We start from the raw sequence: 17,860 nt of genomic DNA, 5'->3' as shown, positions 1-17,860 counted from the left end.
CCACAAAGATGATCAGAGTGCCAGAGCACCTCCCCTATAAGGACAGAGCTGGGGCTCTTCAGCCTGGAGCACAGAAGGCTCCAAGCAGACCTGCTAGTTCCTTTAGTGCCTCATAAGGCAGGGATTCCAAGTGGGGGGGCTGATTTGCACGACACAACGCAGGAAAGGCTTGCGGCGCTTGTATCAGCGTCACCCCCTAATATCGCTTCTTTTCTGCACTGCTCTAAAGCACCGTAGTACGCCCTAGACAATTTTTTCTTTCCCGCACCCTTCAAATTACTATCGGGGGGAAAACGTTCGGTTCGTCTTCCGGATCTACCGGACCAGCATCAGGCGACGTAAGCGGGCCGGAGGGCGGCAGCGTCACGGCGAGCGTCGGGGGCGGGGCGCGATTTCTCTTCTCCCCGGCCGGGAGCGGGGTTGGAGCCGCGGCTCGGGTCCGGGCAGTGGCTGCTTTCCACACCGAGGGGCAGCAGCGGGGGTGGGAGGGAGGGCGATGGGGAACAGTCGGAAGAAATTCTTCCTCGTCCAATTTGCTTAAGCCCTTCCATTATGTGGCGCCAAACAGGCACGAGCTTAGCAGCCGTTCTGTCTTTAGTCATAGAAGCCTCCCAGAGTCCCGTGCCGACTTTGTCGCAAAGCTCTCCGCGCGGAGAGAACCCAGTTCTCGGAAATTCGGGGACGTTTGGCTCAGCCATTTAAGAAGGGTAGCTAATGCTGAAGCGGCTGAAGGCTGATTCTGAAGCTTTAGCCGTAATGCTTCCACAGTTACTTGTTGCTCCGTCCTTGGCGAACTCCCCGTAGCTCCCGACTGCTCACCTTCTGGCCTGCAGAACGCTGCGGCCGCGCGCCAATCAATCTCTCCGCACTGGAGTCGGGCGGCGCTGCCGGGCCGGGCTCGCTCAGCCTCGGCTTCGTTTGCTCCACGCGGTGGGCGCCATTTGCAGCGTCTGATGCACGGACTCAGAAGGGAACGATCCACATCGTTCACTGCAAATTCTCACATCGCTTACATACCTTCACAAGTTTTCTTTCTCTAGCTGTCCCACCCGGCCCCACCACTTTCCCAGCCACATTTACATGTCAACAGAGCATTCTCCGGACGCTCCCCAGCCGTTCACGGGGGCGGGCGCTTATCCAGTCAGAGCCCTGAGCTGTTCCTTTCCTTCTAGAAGTGCCCTTGCCTTTCATGCTTTGTCTTGCTCCACAGCTGCTGATCGGTACAGTGCTCCTTGTATTCCCACACACCCGTGCCAGCTGCCTTCCAGGACCTGAAGGGGGCCTGCAGGAAAGCTGGGGAGGGACTTTTTAATCAGGGCACGCAGCGACAGGACAAGGGGAAATGGCTTTAAACTGCAAGAGGGCAGATTAGTGTAGATAACAGGAAGAAATTCTTTGCTTTTACCATGAGGCTGGTGAGACACTGGGACCGGCTGCCCAGTCAGGTTCTGGATGCCCCCAGCCTTGAGGCATTCAAGGCCAGCCCCCATGGGGCCTGGAGCAGCCTGGTCCAGAGGGAGGCGGCCCTGCCTATAGCTGGGGGTTTGGACCTACATCATCTTAAAGGTCCCTTCCCAGCCTAACCATACAGAGACTCTCTGGAAGGGAGGAAGTGGAGCTGGGATTTGGGTGTAGAGGCCCAAGCCCGAGCTGGGTGCATGGCTGCCCTGCTGCATGCCAAGGAGCCACGTTGGTCCAAATCTAGACAACAGTCCCATTTGTAGCTTTTTTGTGGGCCAATAGAAAAGCATGCTTCTGGTATTTCAGTCTGCTAGACCAAAAGTACTGCTAATGGGAAATAAAAATGGAGTGAAGCTGAAGTACACTGTTCCCCGCTATTAGTAATTCTTTCATTATTATGAAATCTTTCCTTAAAGTCACGTCCAACATTGTCCACATTGTCCACATGTCCACAATGGCAGCCTCCCCCAGCACACTCATTTGGGACAGCCGCTGGTGCTCACTGCTGGAGCTCTGGTCTGGGTGACAGCTGGTTTTGTGCTGAGATTGACCTTTGGGAGAGAACAGGATGAAGCTCAGCCAGATTCTCATGTGAGATTCTCATGTCACAGATTAGGCTTCAAAAAAGGTGGAGTCTGCTGCCTTGCTTCAAGAAACAGCTGTATGCCTAGCATTTACCCGGCATTCATCCAGCAAATCAGTGATTGCAGTATTAATCCCAGCTGAGGGAGATTTCAATTCAACTAGGGTCTTCACCTTCCCATCTCTCACCACTATGAATAGTGACCTCAAAATGGTGGGGATAAGGAAGTAAAGTTGGAAAAACACAACCTGCAATGCGTCATAGAGTCATTCTGCTTTTTTAGTGATGAATGACGAAGGATTAATTTGACCCATCATTTTGGTACCTAAGGCTCCTTTCTGGATTTCATTTTAACTGTATCCTACACCCATTGCATTCAGGCTCCTAAGCCTTCAAGTTGATCAAGTTAACAAAGCATCTACAAATGCCCGTAGTACCCAGGAATGGCCACCTCAGATCAGCCTGGTATCTTCTCTTCAACAGCAGCCAGCTGCAGAAGTCCAGGAGAAATAAAAGGACAAGAGGAAAACCCGTCAGTAAGAGCCCAGACAGCTCCTGTTTGCATTATGTAGCTCACTGTTTCCCTGCTCACTCAATTGGCTCTTTTCATAAGTAAACAAAGAGGATTTGTTGCAATACTGAGACCAATAAAAAAATAAAAGGGTTCCTCGATTCTTTAGATAAAATGACAGTGTTATACTATAACTCCTTAGGATCTAATCTGATGCTGTTTTAGTGGGTGTTTTTGCTTGTTTGTTTTCTTTTTTAGTATTGTTTCTGCAGAAGCCAGAAGTAAAATATGTAAAGTGAGAACACTGCTATTACTGTAACAATTACTAAGAAACATTCCGATTTAATATCATTATTAAGAGTGATTTTTATATTGAGAAGCAAGTTTTGCTGTCTGCAGAAAACTTTGCCATGCTCAGGGAGGAGGGCACCAGCAGAGGGCTCATGCCCAACTGGATCCAGGACTCTGATCCCTGCTGCAGCCAAGAAAGCAACACTCTGGACAACAGCCCATCACTGTCCATTGCCAGACCTCAGAGAAAATGCTGCTTTTCTCAAAACTGTTTCTGTCTGATGGGTTCATGGATACACACAGTAACAATTTTCATCAGGATGAGCGTTCTCCTTTCTCTTAGCCATTATAATTCACCTCTAGGGTAATGAAGATGCTACAGCTCATGACCTGTGGCACCGCCACGATGTGTTTCATACCACTCTCTGATGATTATTGCTCTCTGAAAAGAGTGTATACACACATACATTATCACATCAAAAACTGATAGATGTGACACTGGATATCTTGTGTCATCTACAGCACTGCTACACCACGAGGACAGTCACAACCACAGCACTATATGAAGAGGATCTACAGACCCTTGATGACTTTTCAGAAAGATTCACAATATTCAGTTGCACAAACTGCCAAATTTTAGAAAACCAGATGGGAGTTCTTCAGTAGAGGTTGTGGTGTTTATGAATAGCCATACAATATTACACCTCAGTTAATTCACTAAAAGCGTATCTAGTCTAATTTGACAGTAGGTGGACTTGTCATGCAATGTTTTCTAAGGTAATTTAGTGTCCTGAGAACTTTCCACTTGAGCATTTCCAAAGCAATTCAAATGCTGAGAGATAAAAATATTAGTTTGGCATTTCAAGTGTTGTTACAGTCCACAGAACTTTTCGCAGGATAGTGTGTGCAGGATACCCCTACAGTACAAACCATCAGAGAGGGGTTATCCCAGCAACATACACACGTCTTATTAAACCTTAGGCACTTTCCAACAACCACGTTTTGGATGGAACTCCTGGACTGGTGTGACACTGAAAAGCATCAGTGCAAAAGGCTTCATGATATATTTCTTTTGTGACCACATCGAACAGATATTAGATGGGTCCCTTGATTCACTTACCAGTTTGTTAGGAATTTGGAAGCACTCTGGAGGAGTTACATGCAAATCATAATCAGTTTGGTAGAAAGGGGTGAAAGAAGGGCTCAAAAGAAATGGTATCACTGTGCAGGGAGTACCAGTAAGCCAAGATGACCTGTAAAAACCCTGAAGCCAGCTGTGAAGTTTAACAGATCCAAGGATTGATATCAATCACCACCCACACCCACAACAACACAAAACATAACACTATTGCAACCAAAAAATGTAATCAAGAAGTACATTCAGTATTCTAGCATGATCAAATCTTCAGTATTTCTGTCACAAAATACAAAAGGGTAAAATCAGCTATTAGCCTTTTTGTGTTCTGTCAAGGTCCCACGGTGATCTTCTGTAAAATAAAACAAGGCACCGACTTGCCCTTTCTGGGCTTTGTTAACGTGGTTAAAAAATGAGGAAACAATCCAGCAAGTGTTGATTTCATATTCCTTTTTCGGGGTGTCTTTAGCCTTCCAAGGATATTTGTTAAGGGATCCCGTTAAGGTTAGGGAAACTGGCCTCAGGCTAGCTGAGTGAATCGACACAGTCTGGCCAGGGAGGTAAGAGTGTTTCCCTGCCTTATCAGCCACTGGACTGTGACTCACAGGGATAACTGGCAAGAGTGGTGAGGCCTTTGGCAGAAGGTGTTAAATCGAGGATCTTGTTTCCCTTTGTTGTGAGCTTTCTCATGCATCCACCCTTCATCACCTCTACCCCGCTCACTTGGGAGGGGCAAAGACATCAGTTTTCTAATGGCTTGGATAGCCACTCAGGTTTCCTGGGAGAGGCCCTAGGACCTGGGGTTTTGCTCTCCTCAAGATTCTGGAGCTTTTGTTCTGGCCACCAGTTCACTGATTTCTCTAACCTGACAGTGGGTAATCCATTCGTCAGATCTCGTGGAACACCCTTTTGCCAGCCCAGTGTCCAGAGACAATTACGTTTATGATCAATATTTCGCCTACCTGTTTTTACTGACAATGAGACCCTTCCAGTCCCATTGAGCTTTGGGTTAGGAGGCCTGGGGGCAAGGCTGACTGCTGCAAGTCTTACTTCCCTTGGCTCAAATGTAGTGGAGGAAGACATCACCGGCCCATATTTTCTTCCATAGTTAATTAACTCCTGGGCAACCTCCCCCCATGTCCATACTGTTTCCTGACTGCAGATGGTTAGGGGTTACAGTTCCTTAAAAGCCATTTGCAACAAAGCTGAATTACGTTTCTCTCTTTCTAATTGTTCCTCAGGGTTCACCATTTGATTCTGCAGAGTTTTTACCAATCCTTGCGTTACTTGAAACCGATTCCTGCAGTGTTTGTATACTTTGGGTTTCTGCCGAACGCTTTTCATCTCGGAACTCCACGGCTGCTTTTAAAGTAGCCCCGAGTACGGCACAAATAAACGACTTTCCTTTTCCAGCTCAGGTAGGAGCATTCTTTTGCAGAACACCAATACGGTCCAAAACACCCTGCAAGTTACACCAGTTCTGTCGTGCCCAATCCATACCTGATAAAGAGAGTCGAGCACCATGCTTTGCTAAAAGATCAAATAATGCATCTTCACTTTTCATGGTGTAAGTGTTGTCACTCATTTTCCAATACAATTAAACACCTGCACTAAGGGAGGTGGAGGTGCACGGTTAAAAAGCTCAGGTAACTCCTTACCTCTACTCAGGGAGGCACGCAACACCTATTAAACAAATGCAAATGGTTTGATGGTGACATCCCAGAACCTGAAAGGAGCCTGCAGGAAAGATTGGGAGGGACTTTTTAGTAAGGGCCTGTAGCAACAGGACGAGGGAAAAAGGCTTTAGACTGCAAGAGGACAGATTTAGCCTGCGTAACAGGAGGAGAGAGGTACTTTTATTATCTATATACCCAGTGTTTATGACCGGCTCCGCCACATAAAGACTGACATAGACACAATGGAGAGGCATCTGAGGAACCTCTTCCACTCCCGCCGGGAAGCATGCAGGAGCCTGCAGTAGAGGCAGGCAGCACCAGATAGTGGAAAGAGGAAGAATCCTTCTGCGCACTCCACATGCAGCACTGGCTAGAGCGCTCGTTCAGTGGAAGGACTTCAGAAAAGGCAGCAATGCAAGGGTGTGCTGTGGCGAGGCCGCTGCTTCAGGCACTAAGGGCTGCCTTTCCTCTCCTGACTCCTGTACTCACGGCTGCAATGTTCCCAGTAGGAACCCCTAGTAGGAAGGAGGAGAATGGGCCCACATCCTGGCAGCTGAGCACTACCCTGCAAGTCAGTGGTGCCCATGCCCTGCTGGATTCATCTTCGGCATCTGGAGCACCTAGAGGAATTCTCTGAGCTCTGACCCTCTGCCTTGATGAGATCCTAATCTAAAAAGGCCACTGGAGAATACACCAGGGCACACTGGGAACCCTGTGGCCAGGCTAAGGTACAAGGCTTTGTGGCACGGCACGACATCGGTCTTAACTGTTAAGTCACATTGGCGGCCTCTCCCAGCACAGCCATTTGGGGCAGCCGCTGGTGATCACTGCTGGAGCTGTGCTCTGGGTGACAGCTGCTTCTGTGTTGAGATTGATCTTTGGGAGAGATCAGGATGAAGCTCACCTGACTCTCTTCCTGACCACAGCACTCTCTATGTCCCCACGTGCTGGATTCCATCCTGGTTGTTGCATCCACTTTGCCTGGATTTGTAACGGGGACAAAAAGACAGACGTTCCTCAGCTGCAGGAGCATCCAGTTGAGACCAGGTCCTCCAACCGGCCCCGCTGGTTTGGCTTAACACGTGTCCTGTCAGCTCTGGGAATGGCAACAAGTAGCTGGTGTTTCTTGAGGGGCAGCTGCTCATCAATGCCCAGCACCGTGCCTCCAACTGGCCCCACCAGCTGGGCCTTTCGGAATGCCCCAGACGCATCCGCTACAGGGTCAGCAAGGTTGTCACGCCAGAGGACCCAAAGCAGCAGTCCCTGGGCCCCAAGTAGAAAGTCCTGTGCTTGCACGATACTCTGGGCCACCTCTGGGACAACCTTGAGCAGACAGGGGTAACCTGGATCCTCACACATGTCGCGAAACACATCTGCATCCAGAGCCTGCTGAGCATTGCCCGTGGCCTCTGGAGAAGACTAAGACAACTATGGGGACAGGGGAGCTACTAACATGCATTGTGCAGAGAGAGTAGCCCTGCAGGGGCTTGCTCTGCAGGGCAATGCTCTCTGCAAAATGAGCCTGCATCCCTTTCACTGTGCCCACACTCCGTCACTTCCAGGAAACGGGACCTAAAGCCTCAGTCTCTGTAAGAACAGAGCATCGAGGAAAGGATGACATCAGTGTTTCTGACCTGCTCTGCAACATGGAGGCTCAAATCAACTTCATGCAGAGGCATCTGAGGACCATCGACCAGTCCCACCGGCAAGCGCGCGGGAGCCTGCAGTAGAGGCAGGCAGCACCAGATAGTGGAAAGAGGAAGAATCCTTCTGCGCACTCCACATGCAGCACTGGCTAGAGCGCTCGTTCAGTGGAAGGACTTCAGAAAAGGCAGCAATGCAAGGGAGTGCTGTGGCGAGGCCGCTGCTTCAGGCACTAAGGGCTGCCTTTCCTCTCCTGACTCCTGTACTCACGGCTGCAATGTTCCCAGTAGGAACCCCTAGTAGGAAGGAGGAGAATGGGCCCACATCCTGGCAGCTGAGCACTGCCCTGCAAGTCAGTGGTGCCCATGCCCTGCTGGATTCATCTGCAGCCTCAGAAGCACCTAGAAAAATTATCTGAGCCAGCTGTTTTGCCTGGATTTGTAATTGGGACAAAAAGCCACACCTTGCTCAGCAGCAGCAGCAGCGGCAGCATCCAGTTGAGACCAGCACCTCCAACCTGCCCCGCTGCTTTGGCTTAACCACCTGTCCCGTCAGGTCTGGGAATGGCAACAAGAAGCTGGTGCTTCCTGAGGGGCAGCTGCTCATCGATACCCAGCACCATGCCTCCAGCTGGCCCTGCTGGCTTGGTCTATCCTCCTGCCAAGTAGCAACGGAGGATGGTGACCAAAAGACAGCATCCCAAGGGCAGCAGCTGTCCATAGATGCCCAGCGCCGTGCCTTCAACTGGCCCCGCCAGCTGGGCCTTTCGGAATGCCCAGCTGGATGTGGTACAGTGTCAGCAAGGTTGACACTCCGTGGGAACCAAAGCAGCAGTCCCCAGGCCCCAAGCAGAATGGCTTCAGTTTGCACGACACCCTGGGCCGCCTCTGGGACAACCTTGAGCAGAGAGGGATAACCTGGATCCTCACAGATGTCGCGAAACACATCTGCCTCCAGAGCCTGCTGAGCATTGCCCGTGGCCTCTGGAGAAGACTAAGACAACTATGGGGACAGGGGAGCTACTGAGATGCATCGTGCAGGGAGGGCACCTCAGGTGGGGAGCAGGCAACCACAAAGGCCTTGTCTGTGAAGTCTTCCGAGAAAAGCAGACTCCCAGCGGTCCGCTAGCTCTCCCCACGGACCTACCCAGCCGTGGGTCCGACACCCAATTGGAAACCCCTGTGCTACACGGGGCCTGCCTGAGGTGGTGGGAGCCCCGTGTTTGGGGCAGTCCTGCAAGGCAGGAAAAGCTGCACAGGAATCAGAGCCCTGCAGGGCAATGCTCTCTGCAAAATGAGTCTGCATCCCTTTCACTGTGCCCATGCTCTGTCACTTCCAGGAAACGGGACCAACAGCCTCAGCCTCCAGAACAGAGCACCGGGGGAAGGACGACATCGGTGTCCTTTTCTGACCTGCTCTGCCACATGGAGGCTGACATAGACTCAATGGAGAGGCACCTGAGGACCCTCTTCCAGTCTCACCAGGAAGCGTGCAGGAGCCAGCAGGAGAGGCAGGCAGCGCAAGATGCAGGGAACAGGAAGAATCCCTCTGCTGACTCCACATCCAGCACTGTCGAGGGCGCTCGTTCTACGGATACACAATCTCTTCCTAAATAAACATGTACCTCATTTCTGATCAAGCTCATAGGCTTATGAACCCAGTGGTTGTAGTTTGGACTGCATTTCGTGAGCAGGTCTCATTCACAGGTTACATACCATCCTCCATTCATAAACTCCAACTCTGGAATACCACTGAAGGCTCAGAGCAGACGTAGCACCTCTTCTCTGAATGTGCATCCATATACCATCAGGAATTGGGCATCAAGATGTAACGCTGTTTTCTGCGTGCTCTCCTGCTTGCAGGAGGCCCGCCATTGCAATTGCGAATAAAATCTGCTCTATCAGAGACAGCATCCTGATAAATTGTATGGATATTTCCAACACCTCCCAAACATGAAGAAGTACATGGAAAATTCAACTACAAAAGAGGATTATTCTTGGTGGGCCATTTGTTTGTCTGAATAAATTTGAAATTAAATCAAACAACTACACTGCAATACAAGATGAATGTAAGCTTTGTATGTCCCAACAGCCCATTGCACTCACTGAGGCTGCCCCATACTTAGCACTACGGAATGCTCCAAGTCCCTGCAGAGCCCATGCAAACAACAGCTTGCAGCTTAGCTGAAGACCAGCAGATCCGCGGAGGGATCCATGTCCACTACCTAGCACACAGCACTGGCATTCTTTTTCCAGGTTTGACCCAACAAAAAAAAAAAGAGAGAGGCAGAGATAATAGATAAATTTTGTCTCTGGCTGTTTGCTGAGAACTCCTTTCTGTGCATTCAACAGGTTGATTTCTCTGACTATTACAGTTTATTTGTGCTGTCTCCAAATGGAGGAATGAGCACTTTTTCCCTGACACAAATAAGGGTTGTCCTCTACCTTCCCTGGCAGCACTGCAGAAAGCCTCTTTCCGGGAAGCAAAAAGTTATGACATTTTTGCAAGGAGGTGGCAACCTGTCTAACCACTGGGAAAATAAATAAAAATAAAAATTACCAGTTAAAAAGAGGCAGAGGAATAGTTTCTTTTTTGGAAACATATGAAGATACATAAACATATGTAAAGAATACTTGGAGAAAAAAAAAAAAAAAGCCTGAGAAACAGCTCTTTCCAGTCTTAACTTTATCCTCATGGGGATGAGCACACAAGGGTAATGTGCTCTGGTGTTTTATGTTTAATTGTCTACAAACAATTCTCAGTTATTTAGCTCTTGTACAACCAAAGGGCAGATATAAGCAGTTCACACACAGATAACCGAAACCCATGGAAAACATGATGGTAAAATATTTCTTCGAAGAGGCAGCAGCAAGGCTTGGTGTTTGGATGTAAAGCCACGGCATGCAAATGACGATCAAGGGCCGCTAGGGCGAGCTCTCGCCCAATACATCGAGCCCAAATTCCTGATGTTTGCATCCTTCCCCGCCTTATTTTTCTCTTTAGCTCTGCTCTGCAAACCGACAACATGACAGCTTTCTCCCTTCTCGCTTCCCCTATACTAAAGCTTCTGTCACACACAGTGCGAATGCACGTGCTTAACCTCAAAGATGTGACTGCTTTCCTTGCTTTTTAATGCATGCCCCCAGCTGGAGCTGACACCCAAAAATTCAATGACACAGCGCCCAGAAGAAAGCACCTAGATGAAGCCTCTGAAGCCACCCTTAAGTCTCTATTCTGCTGTGGAAAAATAGTGGTCACAGGTCCAAAGAAGGCTTAACTCTTCCGATAGAAACAGCGCTCCCTGTGATATGTTTTGTATTCTTAGCCACAGAAATACATCACTGCAGGTGTGGATTTCCAGTGATACTGAAACTCACAGAGGTTTTAGCATCTGCAGAGCCTGGAAGGTTTTTGTAAGGATCAAAATAGTTCTTTTATCTGTATGGCAATCTTCAAGTTACAATTCTTCACCTCCATAGTTTTTGCCCTTTATGCTAAGGGCAAAAAAAACCCTGCATAAAAGCCATTTCCTTCTGCCAAATACTACAAGAATACAACATGAATCTTCAAAGGACAGCTGGCAGAGTTCAGAAACACTCAGGGCAAAGGGCAAACACAGGTTACTGCCTTTTCACTACCAGCTCCAGCTGCAGTGGTGTTGTCAATCTCAGAGGAGGAATGGCATAAAGCAGACAAAAGGCCAAATGATACTCGAAGAACAAACACTTTCTACCAAGCTCAGAGCAAGGCAAAAATACAAATTAAAAGTTGTGGAAGTATGAGACTGAATTTTAAGACATTATTTGTCTTTAATAGTTTCACACTGAAACCATAAAGCAGTGGAAGATACAGATGGAGGGCTCTTTCTAATATCATGTTGATGGTGTTATGTTGAAATAAACACTTTTACCAAAACTGCTTGCTGAAGGAATGATTGGGACCCCAGTCCCTTAAATCTTTAATCCCACCTCGGAACAGGTGAGCAGCCTGCCTAGTGTCTGCCAATCTTTTTTCAGACTCACAGGACTTGCGTATCAGTACGAACACCTCTCCTGCACATTCAGTGCTCCAACTGCACGTTTAGTGCTTGAAATGCCAGACATCTCCTGGAAGCTCCTGGAGCTCGAATCCGCAGAAAACCACAATTGGTCTCCAGTGCCCTCTTCAGGCATATGGATCCATGACTGCTGCTTCTGAAAAGCAACTGCTCTTAAAGCCACCTAAGCATCTTGGCTTTCATTCTGAAGCCCTCAAGCACTGAAAATGTCTAGTATTGTTAAAACTTACTGCATCAAGTAATGACAAGCCTAGCTCACTCCCGACCTCCTCAGAGCAAACAACTCTCTCTTTCATAGCTGACAGATCTCAGTCCAGAAAGGAGGCTGAGAGCATGTCACAGATGAGGCTTCAAAAAAGGTGGAGTCTGCTGCCTTGCTTCAAGAAACAGCTGTATGCCTAGCATTTACCCGGCTTTCATCCAGCAAATCAGTGATTGCAGTATTAATCCAAGCTGAGAGAGAAAAAAAAAAAAAAGACTCAAAATAAAAAGCAATCTCTCTCCTCTTCTTTTCCCTCATCCCACTGTCCCAAGCCTTCAGTACCTCTCAGACATCTGCAGCACTGGTCTTATTTCGCTGCTGCAACGCTGCCCACTTTATTTGCACCCAGACCGAAGATATCACCAGAGCTCACGGATCAGGATTCTCGGGCTGTCTTACATTACAAATTTTGTTTCTCTCCCTTCTGCAAAAGGCCAAATGAGCAAGAATACGGCAGTATTGAGACGAGCGCTGCCTTCCTGCTTGACAGCGCTGACACAGCATACTTCTCGGTAATGTCCAAGCAGCACCCTCACACTAAGCATACGAACAAGGATAGGAGCAAACTATACTTCAGGGAATCATAGAATGGTTCGGCTAGGAAGGAACCTTAAAGCCCGCTCCGGGAGGCGGGAGGCGGGAGGCGGGAGGCGGGAGGCGGGAGGCGGGAGGCGGGAGGCGGGAGGCGGGAGGCGGGAGGCGGGAGGCGGGAGGCGGGAGGCGGGAGGCGGGAGGCGGGAGGCGGGCCCGCCCCTCAGACAGAGCGGGAGGCGCTGCCGCCTCACGGAGCAGCTGCGGCGCGGCGGCAGCGAGCGGCTCTGCGCAGCCGCAATCGTTCTGTCAGCGGTGCTGAACTGGGAACGCGTAATGCGAATAGCGCCATAGAAACCCACAGAGCTGCTTGCAGGCTCCCAGTGACAGCGGTAGCCGCTGGCAGCTCTAATCATGTGTGCTAACATCTGTAAAGGAAAAAAGAGGCAAAGCGTGGATACAGAAGAAAAAGCAGACCTCTTCCACAGAGGAGAGAGTACAGCAGCACACAAAGTTCCTAAACAAGAAAATACATTCCTTTCCCCATACACTACATGAGCAGGCTGCTGTATTACCACAGAGATCCACACAGAACTGTGCAATCGTGGAAGCTGGAGAAGACCTCTACTCTTCTGGAAAGGACCATCAAGTCCAGCTGTCAAACCAGCACCACCATGCCCACTGACTGCATTGCCAATTCCAACTCAAAGTTGCTCAGCTGTTTCTCTCCATGCATCTCCCAGGTAGCAGCCCTGGGAGTGGACACACAAGAGGGGAGGGATGCTGTCCAGAGAGACCTGGACAGGGTTGAGAGGTGAGCCCATGCCGACCAACCTCATGAATTTCAGCAACACCAAGGGCAAGGCCCTGCACCTGCTTCAATGCAATCCTGAGCACGGATAACGGCGCGCTGGAGAATGGGTTGAGAGCAGCCCTGGGGACAAGCATTTGGGAGCGTCCTTTGATGATTCACCACGAGCCAGCAGTATGTGCTTGCAGCCCAGAAGGCCAACTGTATCCTGCATTGCATCAAGAGAAACGTGACCAGCAGGTCGAGGGAGGTGGGTCTGCCCCACTGCTCTGCTCTTGGGAGACCCCACTTGGGGTACTGCGCCCAGCTCAGGAGCCCCGAACACAAGAAGGACACCAAGCTGTTGGAGTGGGTCCAGAGGAGGGCCACAAAGATGATCAGAGTGCCAGAGCACCTCCCCTATAAGGACAGAGCTGGGGCTCTTCAGCCTGGAGCACAGAAGGCTCCAAGCAGACCTGCTAGTTCCTTTAGTGCCTCATAAGGCAGGGATTCCAAGTGGGGGGGCTGATTTGCACGACACAACGCAGGAAAGGCTTGCGGCGCTTGTATCAGCGTCACCCCCTAATATCGCTTCTTTTCTGCACTGCTCTAAAGCACCGTAGTACGCCCTAGACAATTTTTTCTTTCCCGCACCCTTCAAATTACTATCGGGGGGAAAACGTTCGGTTCGTCTTCCGGATCTACCGGACCAGCATCAGGCGACGTAAGCGGGCCGGAGGGCGGCAGCGTCACGGCGAGCGTCGGGGGCGGGGCGCGATTTCTCTTCTCCCCGGCCGGGAGCGGGGTCGGAGCCGCGGCTCGGGTCTGGGCAGGGGCTGCTTTCCACACCGAGGGGCAGCAGCGGGGGTGGGAGGGAGGGCGATGGGGAACAGTCGGAAGAAATTCTTCCTCGTCCAATTTGCTTAAGCCCTTCCATTATGTGGCGCAAAACAGGCACGAGCTTAGCAGCCGTTCTGTCTTAGTCATAGAAGCCTCCCAGAGTCCCGTGCCAACTTTGTCGCAAAGCTCTCCGCGCGGAGAGAACCCAGTTCTCGGAAATTCGGGGACGTTTGGCTCAGCCATTTAAGAAGGGTAGCTAATGCTGAAGCGGCTGAAGGCTGATTCTGAAGCTTTAGCCGTAATGCTTCCACAGTTACTTGTTGCTCCGTCCTTGGCGAACTCCCCGTAGCTCCCGACTGCTCACCTTCTGGCCTGCAGAACGCTGCGGCCGCGCGCCAATCAATCTCTCCGCACTGGAGTCGGGCGGCGCTGCCGGGCCGGGCTCGCTCAGCCTCGGCTTCGTTTGCTCCACGCGGTGGGCGCCATTTGCAGCGTCTGATGCACGGACTCAGAAGGGAACGATCCACATCGTTCACTGCAAATTCTCACATCGCTTACATACCTTCACAAGTTTTCTTTCTCTAGCTGTCCCACCCGGCCCCACCACTTTCCCAGCCACATTTACATGTCAACAGAGCATTCTCCGGACGCTCCCCAGCCGTTCACGGGGGCGGGCACTTATCCAGTCAGAGCCCTGAGCTGTTCCTTTTCTTCTAGAAGTGCCCTTGCCTTTCATGCTTTGTCTTGCTCCACAGCTGCTGATCAGTACAGTGCTCCTTGTATTCCCACACACCCGTGCTAGCGACCTTCCAGGACCTGAAGGGGGCCTGCAGGAAAGCTGGGGAGGGACTTTTTTAATCAGGGCACGCAGCGACAGGACAAGGGGAAATGGCTTTAAACTGCAAGAGGGCAGATTAGTCTAGGTAACAGGAAGAAATTCTTTCCTTTTACCATGAGGCTGGTGAGACACTGGGACCAGCTGCCCAGTGAGGTTCTGGATGCCCCCAGGCCTTGAGGCATTCAAGGCCAGGTCGCATGGGGCCTGGAGCAGCCTGGTCCAGAGGGAGGCGGCCCTGCCTATAGCTGGGGGTTTGGACCTACATCATCTTAAAGGTCCCTTCCCAGCCTAACCATACATTGACTCTCTGGAAGGGAGGAAGTGGAGCTGGGATTTGGGTGTAGAGGCCCAAGCCCGAGCTTGGTGCATGGCTGCCCTGCTGCATGCCAAGGAGCCACGTTGGTCCAAATCTAGACAACAGTCCCATTTGTAGCTTTTTTGTGGGCCAATAGAAAAGCATGCTTCTGGTATTTCAGTCTGCTAGACCAAAAGTACTGCTAATGGGAAATAAAAATGGAGTGAAGCTGAAGTACACTGTTCCCCGCTATTACTAATTCTTTCATTATTATGAAATCTTCCCTTAAAGTCACGTCCAACATTGTCCACATTGTCCACATGTCCACAATGGCAGCCTCCCCCAGCACACTCATTTGGGACAGCCGCTGGTGCTCACTGCTGGAGCTCTGGTCTGGGTGACAGCTGGTTTTATGCTGAGATTGACCTTTGGGAGAGAACAGGATGAAGCTCAGCAGGATTCTCTTCCTGACCAAAGCTCTCTCTCTGTCCCCACTTGCTGGATTCGACTCCAGCTATTGCAGCTATTTTGCCTGGATTTGGAATGGAGACAAAGAGCCAGGCCATCCTCAGCAGAAAGAGCATCCACTTGAAATCAGGACCTGCAGCCGGCCTCGCTGGTTTGGCTTAGCTACGTGCCATATGACAATGGAGGATGGGAACCAAAAGACGGCATCCCAGGAGCAGCAGCTTTGCCTCCAACTGGCCCCACCAGCAAGGCCTTTTGGAACGCCCCAGACGGATCCGGTACAGGGTCAGCAAGGTTGTCACTCCAGGGGACCCAAAGCAGCAGTCCCCGGGCCCCAAGCACATCTGCATCCTGAGCCTGTTGAGCATTGCCCATGGCCTCTGGAGAAGGCTAAGACAACTATGGGGACAGGGGAGCTACTGAGATGCATCGCACAGGGAGGACACCTCAGGTGGGGAGCAGGCAACGACATAGGCCTTGTCTGTGAAGTCTTCCGAGGAAAGCAGACTCCCAGCTGTCCGCTAGCTCTCCCCAGGGACTTACCAAGCCGTGGGTCCGACACCCAATTGGAAACCCCTGTGCTACACGGGGCCTGCCTGAGGTGGTGGGAGCCCCGTGCTTGGGGCAGTCCTGCGAGGCAGGAAAAGCTGCACAGGAATTGGAGCCCTGCAGGGCAATGCTCTGCAAAATGAGCCTGCATCCCTTTCACTGTGCCCATGCTCTGTCACTTCTAGGAAACGGGACCAACAGCCTCAGCTTCCAGAACAGAGCACCGAGGAAATGACGGCATCAGTGTCCTTTTCTCACCTGCTCCATCACATGGAGGCTGACCTAGACTCAATGGAGAGGCACCTGAGGACCCTCATCCAGTCCCAAGTGGTTTTAGATGGGGCTGAATTTTGTGAGCTGGAATAATTCAGAGGATACATACCATCCTGCATTCACAAAAGGAAAGGAATACAGGGAAAGGAATACAGAGGGAAGGGTGGGCCCTGAAGGGAGGCAGAGAGGAAGGATCCTGAGGATAGATTCTACTGGTTATTGTCACTGCCTTTGTGATGGTTCAATGTCCATGTTGTGAAAGTGGCTGTTACGCAGCAAGGGGTGTCTCAAGTGATGCCGAGAAGACCCCCTGGGTTGTGTTTTGGCTCACTGCAGAAACACTGCTGGCGAGCCAGGGGGAATATTGAACAAGAAACCAGGAACATAAATGGAGTAAGGGGACCAGTTTTATAATTGAGTCCCCTAATCGAGAGAGCAAGTGCTGGGTGTTTGTGGAAGTTGAAGAAGTGCATTGTTTGATTTGTGGATTTTGAAGGCAGCGGGTGAAACTGTCTTGACGGTATAAGGAAGCGCAGTTGTTCATGGTATACGGAAGCGCAGCTGTTAACGAACGGTACATGGAACTGAAATGGAGGGTACAAATAGTGGAACTGTGGAAAAACAAGCAAACAAGGATAAGAAAAAAACTGGGAACCCTGTGGGCGGGGTGGGGCGAAAGGCTTTGTGACATCACAGGGCGGGACATGACATCAGTCTTTAAGTCACATTGGCAGCCTCCCCCAGCACACTCATTTGGGACAGCCGCTGGCGCACACTGCTGGAGCTCTGCTCTGGGTGACAGCTGGTTTTGTGCTGAGATTGACCTCTGGGAGAGAACAGGATGGATCTCCACCACATTCTCTTCCTGGCCATAGCTTTAAGTCTGTCCCCTCTTGCTGTATTCAGGTCCAGCTATTGCAGCTATTTTACCTGGATTTGGAATGGGGACAAAGAGCCAGGCCATCCTCAGCAGCAGGAGCACCCAGTTGAGATCAGGACCTCCAGCCAGCCGTGCTGGTTTGGCTTAGCCATGTGCCATATGACAATGGAGGACGGGGACCAAAAGACGGCATCGCAGGAGCAGCAGCTGCGCATTACTGCCCAGCGCCATGCCTCCAACTGGCCCCGTCAGCAAGGCCTTTCTGAACGCCCCAGGTGGATCCGGTACCGGGTCAGCAAGGTTGTCACTCCAGGGGACCCAAAGCAGCAGTCCCCGGGCCCCAAGCAGAAAGTCCAGAGCTTGCAGGATACCCTGGGCCACATCTGGGACAACCTTGAGCAGAGAGGGGTAACCTGGATCCTCATGGATGTCTTCAAGCACATCTGCATCCTGAGCCTATTGAGCATTGCCCATGGCCTCTGGAGAAGGCTGAGACAACTGTGGGGACAGGTGAGCTACTGAGATGCATCGCACAGGGAGGGGACCGTGGGTGGGGAGCAGGCAACCACAAAGGCCTTGTCTGTGAAGTCTTCCCAGGAAAGCAGACTCCCAGCGGTCCGCTAGCTCTCCCCAGGGACTTACCCAGCTGTGTGTCTGACACCCAATTGGAAACCCCTGTGCTACACGGGGCCTGCCTGAGGTGGTGGGAGCCCCGTGCTTGGGGCAGTCCTGCGAGGCAGGAAAAGCTGCACAGGAATCGGAGCCCTGCAGGGCAA

This window comes from Lagopus muta, chromosome 1 (assembly GCF_023343835.1).
Source record: "Lagopus muta isolate bLagMut1 chromosome 1, bLagMut1 primary, whole genome shotgun sequence".
In the NCBI taxonomy this organism is placed as follows: Eukaryota; Metazoa; Chordata; class Aves; order Galliformes; family Phasianidae; genus Lagopus; species Lagopus muta.
The sequence above is the reverse complement of the archived record's forward strand: the minus strand, read 5'-3'. Positions refer to the sequence as shown.